The sequence below is a fragment of the Podarcis pityusensis genome, assembly GCF_964106645.2.
Source record: "Podarcis pityusensis genome assembly, chromosome: 4".
Taxonomy (NCBI): domain Eukaryota; kingdom Metazoa; phylum Chordata; class Lepidosauria; order Squamata; family Lacertidae; genus Podarcis; species Podarcis pityusensis.
The window spans coordinates 103,489,454-103,509,660 of NC_138027.1; the positions used below are offsets into that span (position 1 = coordinate 103,489,454).

Below are 20,207 nucleotides of genomic sequence, written 5' to 3' on the forward strand. Positions count from 1 at the left end.
GGCTTTATCAGTGGTGGTCTCCTGATTATAGGACTTCCTTCCTAGTGCTGTACATTCGTCTCTCTCATTTCTATCATTCAGAAAAAATCAGAACAAAGTTTCTGTTCACCCAGGCATTTGGTGACTGAAATATAATGGTTTTTATCAGCTTTGAAAATGTTCTTTCGGGGACTGTTGTGAAATTTGTTTTATATTGTTTTAAATTCAGATGTTGTGTGGCCACCTCGGACTCCTTTGGGATAAATGGTGGGGGTCTGGAACCTATCGCTTTGTCTCTAAGGGCTTGGCACACTCTTCGTAATGAATTTCATATATTTGCAAGTACTACATACATAATGGGAAGAGTTAAAAAAGAGCCACTTCACCTAATGAGAGGATTGGTTTAGCTGAACCTCACCTCCCCTATAATGAAACCAAGCTGGGCAAGTTGGGTGCTAAATCTGCTCTTGCCAGAAATGCTTTCCTGGTATCCAGTGCTATGAACTTCTGTGCACTGCCAGAGAGAAGAAAGGCAGTTAACCCAACCCCCCTGGCTTCTATCCAGGCTATCTTTTTAGTAAAAATGCAAAAATTGTGAATTTCAGAGGACAAGGAATGAATCCAAAGTACTTCTTAATATAATGAGTTATTTGAATTCATAAGGGTAGTTCACTAGCTGTTGGCCCCATATCTTGGAGTGTGTATGGTAGCTCTTGCTACCCATTCCAGTCTTCATTGGGAATGCATTGTCTCTCCCTCATACGCCCTCTGATTCCTATTGCACCCACCCAAAATGGTAAAGTCTTCCTTCTTGGGAAAACCATCTCAGCTATCATTCTGAAATTCAGCAGGCATCATCCCCTCAGAAAGGCAGACCATGCCTACAATTTGTCTCTGATTCTGGCAAAAAATTACTGTATTTTTCGCTCTATAAGACGCAGCAGACCACAAGACGCACCTAGTTTTTGGAGGAGGAAAACAAGAAAAAAATATTCTGAATCTCAGAAGCCAGAACAGCAAAAGGGATCGCTGCGCAGCGAAAGCAGCGATCCCTCTTGCTGTTCTGGCTTCTGGGATAGCTGCGCAGCCTGTATTCACTCCATAAGACGCACACACATTTCCCCTTACTTTTTTGGAGGGAAAAAGTGAGTCTTATAGAGCAAAAAATACAGTAAACATAGATAGACTTTCTCTATGTTTTTGGAAGGGACTCCAAGGGTCATCTAGTCCAACCCCCTGCAATGCAGGAATATCACCAAAGCATCCATGACAGATGGCCATCCAATCTTTGTCTTAAAAATCTCCAAGGAAGGAGAGTTCACCACCTCCTGAGGGAGTCCCACTGTTGAACAGCTCTTACTGTTGGAAAGCTTTTCCTGGTGTTTCATTGGAATCTCCTTTCTTGTAACTTGAAGCCATAGGTTCGAGTCCTACCCTCCAGAGCAGGAGAAAGCAATGTGACTTACATAGTGAAACAATATGATTCAGGCATATACAATGGCAGGCAGATTCACCCTTCCATCTGCATGAATTAGGAGGAATTCTTTTATGCTGCAGCCCTATATAGACCTACCTGGGAGCTCCACTAAACACAACAAGTGGGACTTACTTGTGGGTAAACATGAGGGAAGGAACTCACTGCTTGCCTGTGCTTGTGGTTCCAATCATACTGGCTTGGTTTATGCCAATACTTAGTCCACTTTCGCAGTACAGACTTGTAGATGAATCAAGAGTGAACTTGCCTCTGCTGTCACAGATGGCTCACAAATGCCATGACTGATGTCGACTCAGATGCAAATCATCTACCTCTAAGAGACAAAGAATGAAACAATGAATCGTTTTTTTAAAAAAACTTCTTTCTAGATTGTAGATTGAATCTGTGTAGCCCCTTTATGTCTGTTGATGCCCCCTCCACAAAATAAGTAGTATTGCTTTGCCATTCCCCCTCCTCGCAATTTGATATTCTACAGTATCATTTACATTCCTCACCCAACAGTTCATTTCACCTCAAACCAAGAACCTCCCCACAAGATCCTTCATTTGCCTTCATTTGTTTAGATATCTAAACAAAGAACATTCATTCTTCTTCAATTTAGCCTTTTCTTCTTTGATAGGATTACCTAAAAAGCCTACCCCCACCTCCCCTGGAACTTAATCTGTTAAAAGCTGTATTTCCCCGAGTTCTTCAGGTATTTCATTTAACAATAAAATAAAATTAGCATTTTTACAGTAAAGTTGGTATTCTAAGCAAATACGATATTTAGAGGACGAGCAGGAGTCTAAACAGAGGCAAATGGCATATCAGACTTTTCAACCAGATTTAATTTTGACCTAACAAAATTCTTAGTTTACCATGCTGTGTTGGAACAGAAAATCAGAATAATCTGCCTACTTTTGCATATTATTTAGAAATACAAAACACATAATATCTGTAAAAATGCTAAACGGAAATAAGCATTTAATTATCATTGACTTCTCCTTTTTAAAAAAACTGCTTCCTAAAAGTGAAGCATATTGAATTAGTAAGTGAAGAAGATTTTCAACATTCAAACTAATATAAAATATTTCTAATTCAGCAAAAGATAAAATCACTGAACTGGTAATGGAAGGGGGGCAGAAAAGGGTGTGCACTGTTGTAAATATTAGAGAATGTATTAGAGGCATTATTTTTACTTCATTGCTCATGCAGAAGGCCAGAGCAGTAAGCCTCATTGAACTTAATAGGACTTACTTTTGAGTAAAACATACTTGGGCTGCTGTTTTGGTAACAACCCCATGTGAGCAAAAACATTTCATTTTAGGCTCCCTGTTTATTGAATTTAGTGTAAATCAAAAATAAGGCATACAGTCCCTTGAGCTGAAGTCAGAACTCTGGGCCTCTGTATAAGAACCTTCCATTAATGTTTTAGTAAGCTTTAAGAGCTCCACTTCCAGTGGGGAATGCTTATTAGAGCATTAACAAATACTCAAATGGGCATTTTGCAGTGAAAAATACTGCCATAATGTTGCAAAATGACTACAGGGACTTCCCTCTTTCTGAGCAGGGCATCCAACATGCCTACTTGTGGGTTGCAGTTTTTAAAATGACTATTTTTGGCAGCAGAATTTTCATCAAATTGTAATAAAGCATTTCCCTTTGGTGGAAAAAAAGAAGCAACTGTCCAATGGAAGCCAGAGAGGTAATCATGTAATATAAACACTCATAGATACAAGTTTTATTCTTCATTGATAAAGTAATCACACAAAGAAATGTCTTGGGAGTAACTTCAAAGGCCACTTAAGTTTTTCACTCTCATATTCACTTTGCTGTTCTTGGTACCTTTATAGCTTCCGATTACATACCGATGGATGCCTTCCCCTCTCTGTGGATCAAGACCCACAGTCTATCATTTGTACAAGGTTCCACGGAAGCCAACGGGGATTTATTTTGAATAACGACTCATGGAGTTATTTTCTCTCTGAAATAGCATCTGTCTCTGCCACAACATCTTAGAGCAAAAGCAGCATCTTTTTTCTCTGGCTGCATTAAGCAGAAAAGAGATCTCCACCCCAAGCGATTTTTCCCTATTCAAGGTGACAAGGGAGGCTTAGGAAACATATGCAGCATCAATATGGTAAGCGTGACATGTGTTCATTAAAAGTGTTTATGATGCATTCTTTGGGGGCAAACGTGCTTTTCTGCATTGTTAAGTTCCACATTTTTATTATTTTGTTACTATAAATGTGTACTATGACAAGGTCATATTCGCAGGCAAATCTTTCTGTTGCTAATTACTAGTGATTGCTGGACCATCCCCCATGTCCAATTTGGAATTTTAAAAAACAGGTCTAGTGCTGGATTGACTTGCCTTTGGCGTCCTGCCCACTAACCACCCAGCTAAGGGGTTCTTAGGTGCAGCGTTAGAGGAGCAGAAGACTGTAGTCCTGGGTGTTTTCAACATTCATGCTGAGTCCACTGTGATAGGTCAGCTTAGGACCTCATGGTCTTCATGGGGCAGTTTAAAGCAGGGCATTGTCCCATGTACGGAGGAGGAAGGTCTGGATATTGGGGCAGGGGAAATATTTGCCTGTTTTCACGGTCCAACCACTTCCAGCTGAGTTTAGAATTACAGCTCCTAGACCTCCCTCCAGAACTGGGTGACCAATCTAAATGGTCTGTCTAGGAAAATAAATGGAATCCAATGGATTTCTAAACGCTGTGGGGCATTTTCTACCATACAGAGCTGGTGATCCTGTTGATGCTCTACTTGTGCCTACTGCATGTCTGCATGGATAGCTAAGAATGTATATTTTCACTGCCATCCTCAACTGAGGCAGATGTCAAAACACACTGGACAACCTTTACAAAACTCCACTCAGTGAGGTCTATGAGCCTCAGTTAATGGAGCAACTAGATCCATCAGTTGCCAGTCATGATTTGTTTGCAAGGAGCTTTGAGGGTAAAACAACTTAACTGCTCTATTATCTTGATACTATTACAGAGAATCCTGATGTGGCATCCAAAACCCCATCGAGGCAAGTTTTATGGATCAGTTTCAGCTGAGGCAGCTCAAGGACACGGACAGTGTTTCTTCTGATAGGCATCCATCCACACACACTCTCGATCCTTGCCCATCCTAAAGTTAGCCAGGGAGGTTTTACTATGTGAGTAGAGGTAGCAGTGAAAGTGTCACTATAAGAAGACATGATGTGGAACTGCAGCTGCTTTAAACTATAATCATATTCAGGTTACTCAGAAGTAAGCCCTACTTTGACTGACCTGGGTTCCTAGCTTTCTGAGGTGGCTCCAAGAGCTCATCCAGATTTATCTGTGCTTGCCAAGTGAAAGTAATGGAATTTAAAGTCTTCTTTCTTTCTATCAAAAAGGAGATGCCCTGAAGTTACTAGTTTAACGGCATTTCAGTCTGTGGCGTACAACCTTTGCAACAGATTCCATGCAGTGTAGATTTTGAAGTGTGAGCAGAAGTGCACATATAATTGAGAATACCAATTATATTCAAAAATTAATAGTCACAAAACAGCTACCTTCATGTTTAATTGAACCTGATATTCCTCCCTTTAAAAAAATCAGGGGAATTCAATGATAAAAAACCCTGCCTGATCAGAGTAAAGGCTTGTGTTGGCTCAAGAACTATAAAATCAGGAAATTGAAAACTAAGGTTGATGCCTTAACATATGGTCCCCGCGATTAAGAATCATTTGGGTCTTGTAATCAGGATTCAGATTTGCTCATTAGCAAGCCAGTGGGACAGGGAATAAAGTATGACCAGTGATAGAAGACCACAAACTCAAGATTATGACTGAAACAAATCAATTGGTGAGCAATGTTTCATTTAAGACATATATTATAATACAGGAGAAAATGAGGACATGAATTTTGAAGAAACCAAAGGAAAATATAAGGAAAATATAGAAAAAAAATACAAAAAATATATAGCATAACATAGCTTGAAATTGTCATAATAACTGAAGCAATCAATATAGCCTTCTAACTTCCTCCAGTCCACCTAGTTGTGAAGCAGAATTTCTAAGATCCCCAACATGTAGAAACTCTAAGTAACTTAGGATTCTAACATTGGGATCAAAGGAATTTTAAGGCAAAGTGACACCAGTATGCTGAGATGCACCTCTGTTTCTCCACAATATGCAAGTCAGACATGTTTATGATTAATTTTCATAGATTTTTATCCATTCAGAGAACCTTTGGAGAATGCTGATTTTCAATTACATTCACAATGTGCAAGTTTCACTGTGCTGAAATTTGGCTGAAAAACAGAATCATCTGAGCTGTGGGGACACAGTTCAGCCCTTTTGATGAACAACAACAACAAATTCCTAAGTTTACAGGTGTACAACCCCCCCAAACCCTACTTTGACACGTGAAAGACCCCCTCAGGGGTCCATGTAACATCTGCCAGCTCTGGTAGTAGGTGGGAGCTTTCAGTGTTCTCAAATAATTGTGGCTTTGCAGCAACAATAGTTCAGTAGACACCAATTATTATACTTTGTAACTGCACATCTGGAGCCATAATGTCTTGGAATCACATGAGGATGAAAGAACAGATACCAGATTAACATTGCCAAACGTCATAGGGAACCACAAAATACCTTGACGAACTAGAGCATATTCGCTGCCAGAGCATGTCAGTTTAACATGAGAGAACGGCCAGTGTGCCACAAGAAATACATTAATTAAATAATGTAAGGGTTCCCATGAGCCAAAAGTACACACCCAACCGAGACTGCTCTATGCATCTCTGCATGATTTGCTGCTCTGGCTCTGCTTCCCGCCAATCAGCCTCAACTGGGGGCAAATTAAGCACTCCCATGCAGAGATGCAGCTAAATGGCCTGCCCTGGGATGAGACATTTGTTGTTTCTAAATGAGTCACTGCTCTGCCTTGTTTTGATTAGGAGGCATGCCCAGAATGTGACACAGGGCTCCTTCCTGGGAAGAAAACTAAAAATAAACTGCTCTGGATATAAGACTGCCTCTAATTTTAATTTTTTAAAAGAGGGTATCGCAGCTAGTGGAAATCACTTCTATTTTTCTCCCACTTCCATTTCTCTGAGGAACCCTTAGTAGCTCACTCCTTACTTCAGAGGAGCATGTGGGGTCACTCCCTCTTTTAGCCAGAGTTCAGGTTCAGGTCCTCTTCTCAATGGATCTATCTGTGACAGCTGTTAGGCAAGCAACAAAAAATGCACAAGTGGGACTTTCTGTCCCCGCAGCCATCTGACTACCTTCCACTATGCACTTCTTCTTGTATCAAAAGACGAGCAGAGCTAGAAAGAACTCAGAAGTTGTGGGTGTCTGCAGCAACATGTCATGCTTGTTAATCTGGTGATCTAGACAACATCAGCATATACCATGCCAAATCCTGGTGCATGCAATAACACTCACTGGATCCCAGCTGAGGTTCTGTTTTGCCCAGTAGCAACCTAGTGGAACAGGGAGTGAATCTCACACACATCGAGAAAAAACCCCAAAGACTGCTGAACGTAACTGAAATGAATTACTCAGTTTATTGATATACAAAGCTTAATAGGAATGAAAAATGTTGATGATATGAAATAAAATGAGAATGCATGTAGAAAAAGGGAAAACAGAAAATTGAATATATGGGAATTGATACAAAATAGGTAAAAATTGATTAAATGATTAGCAATTGAATATGATTTGCATATGGATTAACAAGCAGCAGGCATTGACAAAGCAATCAATCAAAGTGAATAACGTAATTCCCATCTCCCTCCAGCCCATCTAGTTGTGAAATAATTCTAAAGGTTCCTAGTATATTAGCATATTTTAAAGGCAATGCTGCTCTAGGCCGCAGCAACACTCGTCTCCCAGTCAAGTGAAGTGATAGCCCTGCTCTCTTCTGCCTTGATCAGACCACACCTGGAGTCCTGTGTCCAGTTCTGGGCACCACAATTTAAGAAGGAGATTAACAAACTGGAAAGTTTGCAGAGGAGGAAACCAAGATGATCAAGGGTCTGGAAACCAAGCCTTATGCTGAATGGTTGAGGGAGTTAGATACGTTTAGCCTGGATAAGAGGAGACTGAGAGGAGTAATGATAGCTATCTTCAGATATCTCAAGGGCTGTCACCTGGAAGATGGAGCAAGCTTGTTTTCTCCTCCAAATTTTCTCCTACTCTAAAGGGTATTACCTGAGCCAATGGAGTCAAGTTATAGAAAAGGGGCGTCCGGCTAAACATCAGCAAGAATTTTCTGTTCAACAGTGAAACAGACTCCCATGAGAGGTTGTGGACTTTTCTTCCTTAGAGGTTTTTAAGCAGGAATTGTGTGGCTATCTGTCATGGTTGCTTTAGCTGATATTCCTGCATTGCAGGGGGTTGGTCTAAATGACCCTCAGGACCCTTCCAACTCTACCGTTCTATGATTCTAACTCCCTCAACCTCATAAAGCTTGGTTTCCAGACCTTTTTTCATATTTGTAGAAAGTTGGCATGCTCTTCTGACAGATAGATAGGTACACATGTTCTTTGGTGGTAGCAGCTCTCCTGAATCTCAAGCAGCAGAGGATCTTCCCAGCCCTCTTCCCAGAGATCATATGACTAGAACCTAGGAATTTCTACATGCCAAGCATGAGCTTTAGCAGGGAGGTGTGACCCCCCACCCATGAAGACTGTAGTGCTTAGAAATAGCAACCCTTTGGAGTTTCAGTGTAGCAGAACATCTAGGCCTCCTCTCTCTCTTGAAGATATGGGGCCTTATCCAGTGTTGCAGCTTTGATGGCACAACAAACTTCTGTGTGAGCCATGGAGCTCCCCCTCCTCTCCAGCCCCCCACATGTCCTCAAAATCAGTTCTGGGGGGTTGGAGGACCCCCCAGAGAAGATACAACCCATAGATTGGCTATTGTTTCCAGCAGGGCTTTTTAAGTACCTCAGTATTTTATATGTAGGCACAATATTTGGATGATCCACTACTATATGTTGTAAATCAATTTCACTAGGACATAATTACACATAATAATTTATAGTAGTATTGCAGGAAACAGCCTGTTTTGGTGTGTCTCTCTGTGTGTTTTCTTAATGAATTTATTATTACAGAAGTTTAACATTATCAGCAGCTGCAGTTTAGATAAAAAGATAATTCATTTGCTTCTGGTTGTAATTTTTTTTAGTTAGCATTAAAATAATAATCATATTTGCCTTTCCATTGTTTGACAAAGACTTAGGGAGTGCTATGTTTCACTTCAGTACTTGATATATGGCTACAGTAATTAATAAAGCAGACATTGGCTAGTGCCTAGCAGTAAATAAGTAAGCGACATGAGTTCATCAAAAACAAATCAAGCTGAACGAACTTAATTTCTTGTTCTGATCAGATAACAAGCTTAGCGTATAAAGGATATGCAGTGGACATACAATGTCTTGATTTTAATAAAGTATTTGATGCAGTTCAGCATGACATTCTCACAGGAAAACGAAGAAGTGATGATTAGCCGCAACAGCTCTAAGATGCATACCCAGCAGGCAAAATAAATTTGAACTCAAAAAGGACAAAATATCAATTCTTAATGGTTCAGCATTCAGTTGGAAGAAGGAAGGGAACATGATTTCCCCCCTAGTGTGGAATTTCATCCCCACCCCTCTGATTAAGACGTTGGTTGTTGCAGTGGAATAGGCAAGCCTCCATAGTCTGTGCACTACTAAACCAAATGCAGATCATGGAAGTGTTTGCAGCTCCACCCCTCATGCACAACCACACAGTTGTTTTATAGTGTTAGGCCGACAGCAAAACCATGAAGTTTATTGAACCTTTGGTGTACTTCCTTGCCCACATTGGCCGATTGATTGCCTCCAGCTTGGCAGGCAGCAAGGTACACACTCCCAATGTTTGTTTTCCAGGTGACTGCATCCAGAATTATCACTTTCTTTCTTTTGGAACAGAATAAACTGTTATGACTATTGGGTGGTAGTCAACAAAGTTTTGCTCTGAACAGGTCTACTAATTAATGGACCTTTCTTAGTCAGGCTCATACATTCTTATTCATTAATGGAGCGCTCATTCATTTCAATGAGTCCATTCTGAGTAAAAATTAGTTGAATACCACTCACTGTGTGCAATAGATTCATCTAACAAAATTCAGCAAAGACACTCTGCATTTTTTATAAGCTAATCAGAGTGAAATACGGACTTCACTCTTCTCAATCCTCTTCTGTGAATTTTGATTTTTGACTATTTGCTATTGGTACCTAGCATGATACCTGAAAGTAATCAAAAATTGAAATGCAATTGTATTTAGCAAATGAAAGTGTATAACAGAGGACATACAATGGTATTCAGTATTTTGACAGTTTCTGATTGTTAATATGCAGTGACACTTAAGAAAATCAGAATTTTGCATTCATAATTTGAATGGCAAAAGTGGAATGCTGGCAGATATATAAATATTAGGGAATGATGGTTTTGTCTCTATTACTGACCATCCCATCCGTACACTTTCACCAAGGTATCTTGTGGTGCAGGGAGAGAACAATTTCAATAATACAAAAATTCTTCCCATTCTTTGGGTTATACCCAACAAAGCTGTCCTGTTTGCTCAAGGACATCTTCTTGGACAATGGTACTCCTTTCACTCTCCTACATGTCTCCAATGCACCCACAAATCTGCTCTAGGGGGTTGAGGGAGACCCCAAAACAGACTGGGGGCACATGAGGAGAGGGAGAGGAAGTCCCATTGTTCAGGTGAAAATGCTTGTGCTAACAGAAGGGCTTCACTAGATCCCCCTGCATGTAGGAAAGGCTTTCTCGCTCCCTCTCATCGGAATCCCTATCGTTCCGGAGTTCCAAAGCAACAGTATCCATGCTGCCTCTCTACAGATGTTCAAATGCAGACTTTCCCACCCTGGTGACCTCCAGATGTTTTGAACTGCACAGCTTCCATCATCCCTGACCATTGGCCATCCTGGCTAGATCTGGGGACCTGATTCGTGAAGGCTGTTCCCATGAATGCATAGAGGCTGGGGCAAAATTTTCCACTACGATTGTGCTCTCACTTCCCTTCCAGGAACTTTCATTAGAACACTTGAAAGAGGCTGGCATTACCCACTTTACCCATTACTGGAAACAATCAAAACACTTTGCATCACACAAGTTGAAAAATAATTGGTGAGAGGGAATTCATTGATCATTCCTAACTCAACTTCTACTTCCCTTCAAGACTGTCTATTTATGAGGAAGAGGAATATTTGATGGTTCTAGTTATGAGCAGTGAATGAGATGGGATGTGCATCAATGGAGAAATTCAATGAGTTCCCAATGAAAGTATAATGACGCAGAGTTAAATGGCAGATGGATCTTTCCTAAAGATATGAAACTTGTTTTATGTGGGATCAGATCACTTAATCTTCTCTGATCTGCTGCTTGGAAGTCTTTGGCTGGAAAGAAGCTAGGGATGGAAGAAACCTGACTAGAATCTCATGTGCAAGTCCTATATTCTGCCACTGAACTAGGGCTGTTCTTTCTGTACGGCACCTGGCAGCTATATGTTGTACACATACTTCCATATGGACAAATCTTCCTTTACGGAAATCAATGGAAGAAAAAATTGGCTAGAGTATGCACATTCCTCTGTTTTTATTTGTGTTCCATATGTGTTTCACTTGATCTTTTGGGGAAAACTAAATGAAACAAAGAGAGACTAATAGAAAGAGACCCTTCACTTTAAAATACCCCCCAATCAACCACACACAAAAGAAACCTTTCAATATCTTAGGTGACTTAAATGATGGATATTTTACTCAGCAAGAGAAAGGTGGCACTGTCATCTTTTTGTGGCTATAACTACCTTAGAAAATAGTTCTTCTTCTTTTTGCAAGATGTCCTTCTTAGACACATTTTGAGCTAATTAGGAGACATGCCAGTGTGCATCAGGTGTGCTGTGGTGAAGTAGCAGTGGGTTTTTCTAACTATATTTGATTGTACTGCACTGCATTACAATGCCCATATTCTCAATGCAGGAATTTTTCAATATATATGTGTAGCCTGTGCATCCTTTTGCAATCTCCTGACTCCTGCTTGCCTGCTGTAGCCTTAGATGAGGGGGGTGGACCGATGCCATGTAATAAAACATTTATTTTTAAAAAACAAAAAAACCCCCAAACCATACGTATCCACATGGATCAAAGAAAGTGCAGGGTTATGAAACATCCTCAATAGTTTTGTTAGAATCTGCTAACCCCCCCCCCCCCATTTTTCTATAGAGTAGAAACTTGCAAAAATTGATGCTTGTTTTCTCTCACTGCTGCCAGACTTCATTGTAGGCTGGCCAGCTTTCTCATGAGCACACTCAACTCAGCATTGGTTGTTCTTGGGGTTTGGTGGTCTTTCAGCAGTAGCAAAGTGGTTTCATGATGGTAGGAACCAACTTGCTTTATTCATGGGTGCAAGAAGGGAAGGAGTTCTGGATAGATCAGAAAAGAATTGAACCCTGTGGCAAGGCTTCAGTTATTTTTATTCCCTTGCTAGAAATAAGGCAGAACCAGAGATAACCTAACCCAGCCATAAGCCATAAATGTTCATCAGCACTCCTGGGAGGTTGCATTTGCTGAACACAGTTGCTTTTTTGGGGGGGGGGGTGATTCTCTACCACCTGCCTCTGCCCCCAAGGTGGAATAATTTGAGAACAAATGAACTGCAGGTCATCTGCTCCTCCTGCCCTCATCCAGACAGAAGACTTGGCTAAAAATAACAAACCAAATGTAAATTCTCTCCCCTCTTGCCACTAGCAAGCAGACATGCCCAGCAGCTAAAGGCCAGCCTACATACTGTATACTAGCTATGAGTCATGGGGGATTGGGGGTAGAGATAAGGGGTCAGTTAGCCATCTTCTCTAGATGATCTTCTTCCCTGCATTGTAACAGCCATCCCCACATACTTTGTGTTTTGCCAATGTTTATATACAATGTGTATATAGACTTCAAGGTCTTTGCTTCTAATGATAGGATACTTCCTGAAGTACTGTTGTATGATTGCAATCCAAGGATCTCCACTGCAAAAAAAAGCAAGTGATGAACAATGAAATAAATCTGGATTGTTATTTATTCCCCGCTCCCCAATCTGCTCCAATCTGTAGAAGCCAAGGCATATAGCATTTCATGCAAGTAAACTTCCTTGGCTCCGCTATCTAACATGAGGACATCATGGGCAGAGCCAAAAGAGCCTGCATGATATTGGGGGCAGTGAGAAAACTGTACCTCCACTGCCCCTTTAGCTGCACAGCCTGCAATAATAATGCTTGCTTGGGTTCATGTGGAAAGTTCACGCTGGAACAATTGCCCGGCTCAGCCTAGATAGGACATACTAGATCTCACCTCCTTTAAGGTTTTAAATTCTCTTGGAATATGGATTCCAATCCTAGCATCCACATTCCTATAGGGATGTGTGTATAGATATGTGTGTGCTACACAAATAATAATTGTTAAATCATCTGTCCTTGCCTGTATCACAGCATGAGATGAGCTCTTCTGGGAAACAGCGACCAGATGACACAGCAATCAATGTGAAGCCACGTGTGAAACAACCTTGCTCTGTTTGTGTGAAACATCCTGGCAGAAGCGGACCGAGAGTCAGTGATGACAAACCTGGCATTGGTAATCAGGCAATTACCACTCCTTTTCAGGCTGATGAGCTAGGCTAGCCAAGTTTTAACTAGAGTTAAACAGAAATGCTTGGAGAAACGATTACTTACCTTAGTTTGCCTGCCTGATGAAACCTACGTTAAAGCTGCCGTCGCTGCAGGCGTTGCAAGTGCAGCTTTAATTAGAAAGTAAATGTAAGTTTAATACAAAGAAAATTGTCAGCAAGACTGAAATACCTAGAGCCAATCTGACACAATTCATCATGCATTCACATTAGATTAAAACTCTGTGCTGTGGCAAGGCATGTTAATGGGGTATATTCTGCACTAGATTAAAATATGTAGTAAACAGGACCACAATTATGTTACTGAGAAGAACAAGTGAACTCAATCCTGACGGTACAAAGAGAATATTATTCAAAATGCAATTATATAGTAAATGAGAATATACAAATATATTATTTTGCCCTTTTCAGCAGCAGCAGCAGCACAACCTTGATGCACACCTAATTTAGGACTGATCCACACATGCCAATTTCCCATCATTCATCACTCACTAATCTTTCATCACTTGGTTACTCAGTATTTGGTAACTTTCAGACAAAATTGTGAACTATCAGAATTGAAAAACAGCATGTTAGAGTGAGTTTTGATGGCATAAATGTTCTATGCATGATAATTAATCTTGGATGGCTGATTCACACATGTGCAAGTTGTCACAGATAATGAGCAATTAACATGCATGACTGAATGAGCCTTTATGCTTTCAGCAATTAAAACATCTGGGAAACTGTGTAAGCGTGATGTCACCACCACTGTAGTTAAACCAGGACTTTTCTTGATATAATAAAAGCCATGCTTTGAAAAGCACATAATACTCAAAATAAAACATCCCTGCATTAACAACTATGTTAAGCACATAACGTAGAGGTGGCATGTGCCATATTGACAGCACACATATGAAATCCTGTGTACAGTGGTACCTCGCAAGACGAATGCCTCGCAAGACAAAAAACTCGCTAGACGAAAGGGTTTTTTGTTTTTTGAGCTGCTTCGCAAGACGATTTTCCCTATGGGCTTGCTTCGCAAGACGGAAACGTCTTGCAAGTTTGTTTCCTTTTTCTTAACACCGTTAATACAGTTGCGACTTGACTTCGAGGAGCAACTCATAGAAAGCGGTGTGGTAGCCTTTTTTTGAGGTTTTTAAAGACTTTGGTGATTTTTGAAGCTTTTCCAAAACTTTCCCGACACCGTGCTTCGCAAGACGAAAAAAATCGCAAGACGACAAAACTCGCAGAACGAATTAATTTCGTCTTGCGAGGCACCACTGTAATAGCTCCCTGATCAGTAGCTCTTGCTACAAATATTCTAAGCCATATACCATTGCCTCTTTAGGAGAAATAAAGGATAAGGTATGGTGGAGACATTTATTTGGCTTGTCAGCAGTGCTGGGGCTATCATTAGGCCAACGAGGCAGCTACTTAGGGTGCAGTCTTCAAAGGGGTGCAATACTGACTTCGGAGAGGAGCACTTTTGAAACCACTGAGATATCATCTTGGTAGTAGATATGATGCTTTAACAGAGTTCTTTAATGACACAAGTCTAAAAGCTTTATATGGAAATACTTCCCGAATTGCTGATGTTAGTTTGTGGTATCTTTTGTAACATGGCACAACATCCTTTTGGAAGTCAAGCTTACAAGCAAGCTATTACAAAACAAGGAAGGTGATTTAAATTTAGGTACAAGTCAATTGCAAGTGGCCAAGAATTACTTTGTGGGTTGAAGGTGTGATGAGTGTTTTCAACAAGTTTTGATAGATGCTACTGGGGTTGTAAAGGAGCTAGAAATACTACCAAACTTTGAGACATAACAAGTTAGAAAAGGGAGAAAGAAATGGCAGTTTGAGTATGAGGCCCAAGAAAAAATACCACAAGATCCAAAGCAGAAATTAAAGTATTCAAACTATACTGTCTTAGATAGGACCATACAATCTGCTGAAGAGAGACATTCCAACAGCTACAATATAATTTCCTATTTGGCTTCCTATACGGTATATACAGTATTAACATAAAATCTGTTGAAGATGTACTTAAGGCCTGAAAGAATTTGGAGAAACCACTGGTGTGCAACAGAAACAAAGATATTATTGCTGAAGAGCTGTGCCATGAACTTACAGCAATAGTTTGAAGACTTCCAAAGTCCAGGGGTGATTCTGGCCTTAAACAATCTATCACATTTTTAACTGGAGGTATTGTTTTTGTTTGTTACTATGTTATATTGTATATGTGCTTTTATCTTGTAAACTGCCCTGTGATCCCTATGAATGGCAATGTAGAAAACAAACAAAGAAACAAAGAAACTCTGTTGCTGGAGGTCTAGGTGATCTCAGTGGCTAGGAGTGCCTTTTACGTGCATTGGATGGTAAAATAGCTACAGCTATTTCTAGAGTAGAAAAGGTTGACCACTGTCATTCACCTACTTGTAAGCTCCAGATTGGATTAATGCAATGTGGTCTACATGGAGCTGCCCTTGAGACTGACTTTGGGCTCTCAAATTTCAGCAGCACCCTGTGCAACACTAACATTTGGTTCCCTCACCCCCACCTCCTGTGCTCCATTCTACAACATTGCTTTCGTGTTCCCTGCAGGGCGGCATCTAGTGCAACCCCACCAGTCGTCCTACCATAGAACCACCTCTGAGCCGAGTCAGAAGCTGCAACTCGTGCAAAATGTGGCAGCTCAACTGCTCACTGGGGTGCAATGTTGCCATAATATTAAGCTGCTGCTGAAATAATTTCACAGGCTGCCTCATCTTCTACATCCCCAGCTGATCACTGTGCTCTGTAGGAGAGGGCACCCTGCGGATACTGTGTTATCAGGAGCTCTGTCGCACACAATGTCAGAATTGGGCCTTTAGTCTGGTGACACCTCACCTTTTGGCACTGGCTGCCATTGCATACCAGACAGGCACCTTCTTGACTGTCTTTCTGGTGTAGGTGAAAAATGTTTCTCTTTCTAAAAGCCTTCTTAAAAAAATTATCCCAGTTGGTATCTGCCATGGATTTGAATTGATTTTATGTACAGTGGTACCTCAGGTTACAGACGCTTCAGGTTACAGACTCCGCTAACCCAGAAAGAGTGCTTCAGGTTAAGAACTTTGCTTCAGGATGAGAACAGAAATCGTGCTCCGGCGGCGCGGCATCAGCAGGAGGCCCCATTAGCTAAAGTGGTGCTTCAGGTTCAGAACAGTTTCAGGTTAAGTACGGACCTCCGGAACGAATTAAGTACTTAACCCGAGGTACCACTGTACTTGGATGTTCTTGTTTTAGACTGTTTTGACTTTTTTAACTTTGTTTATATATAAGCAATTGTTTTTTATGTGTTACTTTATTTCACTTTGCAGATTGCATTGGGATACCTCATGGCAAGATAAATGAATGACTGAATGAATGTTGTTTTGGGTCCAAAGAGGATTTCTTCAGAAGTGATCTCACCACACCCCAAGGCTGCTGTGTCTGGTAAAGAGACATTGATCAACTCCCTGGCCCAGCTGGCTCTTCCCTGACTTCCATTTTTAATTAGCCATCAGAGGAAAGACTCCCCTGCTCCTTTTATCCAACATAGATTTGCAAGCATTTTGAGCAGGATTGTCTCAGGTTTGGCACACGATAACCAAAGACTGTCAAAGAAGAATGAGAATCTTATTTGTGTGTGGACATCTCATGCTGGCATCACACCTCAGATCATACAAAAAGACAAGGCCGCATTGCTCCCCAGCCCAAGAGCCTGCTTTGAAATCCTCCTGCTACATTCACGGGCAACAGACCAGAATATACTTTATTAAGGGTGCATGCTGCTTACAAGAATAAGAGGCACGCACAGTGTATCTTAGCCGTCCCCACATATTAAACATCAGTAAAGTTACATGTACACAATATACTTTTTTGTGATGCTGTCATTTTTACATATTAACCTAGAGAATAGCTAAGCTGAAGCTATTTAGATTGTTTCAGGGTATTTTCAATAGGCAGAAAAATGCTTCCCATTTTCAGACAGACTTAGCATTCCATATGGAAATGTTCACATTCATTTGCATTGCCCTAATTACTTTCAGCAATATGACCACAGAGCCTCATTTAGCTAGGAAGTGTTGCAGCAACATCCCATTCACTGACTAACCCAGGAAAAAGCAAGAGCAGGGGCTAGGAGGGAGGGGTGACAGAAATAGCAGCTTCACACAGTCTAAGCCTTTATTTGGGAACAATTTCTATCCATTGAACTTCTCAGTTTTTCCCCCCTTATAAAAGTGGATCAGCCGTGTTTAACACACAACTCTATATTATATTTCACCTAACCAGAATCTTTAGGTTAATGGATAACAGTAGGCTTTCACTCTTGTCTAATGTTCCTAACCCTTCTTTTAGGCTTTATTAGCTTCTTTTGGATTCTTATGGAGATATATATATATATATATATATATATATTCTGTTTTAACTCCTTTTAGTGTTGTTGTTTTTAGATTTTAAATGATTTTAAAAGATTGTACCCCTCCCTCCTTTATGCTGGTCTACAACCATAATAAAGTGTTGTGTTGTGGACAATAGTAGTCACAGTTGTAGTAATAAATGATAACCATAATCAATGTCAGCATTTTCTGAGACAATGTAATCTCTCAACTCTTATTAGGAGATATGCTATTGCTACCCATAAGTATAACTGAGCCACAGATATGTTTATCAGAAAGATTATTTGCTCAGTGCAAACATCACTTTAATAAAACAAATGCAATACATTTCAACAAACAACCTTTGAAACAAAGGAAATGCAGACTGGGTGGGAAAGATCTGGTGGGAAAAGGCTACCACTCAAATATTTATAATAATGGGGAAAGCATCTTTTTTGTGCAGCCCCCCCAAGCCACCCAGGCACCTGCTTTGGCATTCTTCCTTTATATAACCAGAAAGGAAGACACACTTTTGTTCTGATGAAGTAGGACATCAAGTTAAAAGGGTTCAGAAATCTAAGATGCTGCTTACTTGCAGCATCCTTTCAGTGGGGCAACAGGCAGCAGAAAGCATGGAGCAAACGAAAATTTATCAGCCTGCCACTTCAGGAGCAGATTTTGGAAGGCCAGGAAGAACTGAGATATCTTTTAATTGCAGATATTGACAGAACAAATAATTCTAAATGAAAGTGCAGTTCCAAGGAATTATCATCCTCATAGTTCAGTGGATGGCTTTATCCAGTTTGGTGTACATGGGGTCAATACACAAGAAGCAACACAATGTTTGCATTGCACATTAAGAATTAGAGCTTTGTTCAAAGACGCATGTCAATCACCTGTTGACTAGTGCTTGCATGTGTGAATGAAACATCATGGAAGAATCCCCTTAAATGCAACTTTGACAGGAGAAGCTTACACCTTCAGCAGTGAATCAGCAAATGTGCAAAACCTGAGATATAGTACAACCACTGCTACTACCACCAATATTATTATTATTATTATTATTATTATTATTATTATTATATGCATAAATACCCTGTCTTTCTCCCAAGTTTGGATTCTAGGCAGCTTGCAGCATCTTGAGAACATCATTATAAAACACAAAGTAATAAAACCAAACCTGTCAGGTGCTGGTGTGGTTGCTCGAGAGCAAACAGTCAAGACTCCGACCTGTCTTTTCCAGGCTTTCTTCTTAGTGCAAACTATTTACAGTGAAGAGCGTCGTAAGTTCATGTCTGGCTCAATCACTAGCAGAATCTGGGAGTGGTCGGTCCTTCTACCTCCCCCAGCATAACAGTCACTTGACTCCCAACCTTCTCCTCCCCTCCCTGCGCCGAAACCTACTGCGCAGAATGGGCGCTGGCAAAGGGGTACTTCCCTCCTCTCTGGTTTGCTCAGGCTCAGTGTCAAGGTTCTCCCTAGCATCCCCTGGTCCCTGCACCTCCTTTCCACTGGAGGTGGGGCTTCCCTCCTCGCCGGAGGAGGAACTGCTTCGCAAGATTTTCGGAGGTTCCCTATAACACAACTGCCCTTCCACCTCTCGCCTCTGAACTGATGGCAGTTCCCTGACAAAACCATTTAAATACAATAGTTTAAATACAATAAATGTAGAGTCAGCATTAAAATACCAAATACCCTGAGAGCAGCCCCGTTGCCAACAAAAACTGTACCTGGTTTTCAAATCCTGCCTCAGTAGGAAAGTCTTAGCCTGCCACCAGAAAGATAAACAAAGCAGATCCTCTAACCCAAACAGTTATGGATCTACACTTACCCACTCTTATCCATGATTACACTTATTCAGGAATCTTTGGTGAGGGACTTTACCAAATGCTTTTTGAAAATCCAAGTACATAGCTTTAACTAGATCACCCATAAGCTTGTTGAAACTGTAAAAGGATAATGAGCCAAAGCCATGCTGGCTCTATTTCAGCAGGTCTTGTTCTTCCATATGTTTGATAATCCCATCTTTGGTTTCCGCCAGTTTCCCAGGAACAGACATTAAGGTAACTGCTGTGTAATTTCCTGGATGTTCCATGGAATTATTATATTATATTATATTATATTATATTATATTATATTATTACATTACATTACATTACATTACATTATATTAGTGTTACAGTTGCCACTTTCCAGTTCTCAGGTGTGAAATCTGAGCAGATCAGCAATTTCCCATTTGAGTTCTCCTATGGATGCCATCTGGGCCTGCTGTGAGATGTTCCCCAACAGTTGAACAACACTTACATTGATTATAGTGTTATCAAATTCAACATAAATATGTAAGTGGGCAATTGCCAAGAAATTGCCAACATAGTCACATTTGACTTCAAAAGAGGAAGCTTCACAATAATGAGGGGACTGGTAAAAAGGAAGTTGAAATGCAAAGTCAAGAGGGTCAGATCTCTCCAGAATGCTTGGGAATTATTCAAAACCACAATAATAGAAGCTCATCTAGAATGTAAACTGCAAAATGTCCTTATGCTGGCCTTTTGTTTTTCTTTTTTAGGTTTGGGTATTTTAAAAGATTTTTATTGTGTTTTGAATTTCTTTTGGTGGTTATTTAATTTTGTAATCTGTATGCTGCTTTGTAGTGTGTTTTCGACTAGGATGCAAA

General features: G+C 40.5%; 1 long non-coding RNA gene across 1 annotated transcript; it reads left to right on the plus strand.

Moving 5' to 3' along the window:
• The first annotated feature begins 3,384 nt into the window (after nt 1-3,384).
• LOC308475676 lies at nt 3,385-17,024 on the plus strand. The gene is made up of 3 exons (XR_013985365.1): nt 3,385-3,593; nt 12,961-13,102; nt 16,493-17,024. It is a non-coding gene; the product is annotated as an uncharacterized lncRNA (long non-coding RNA).
• Nucleotides 17,025-20,207: the final 3,183 nt, after the last annotated feature.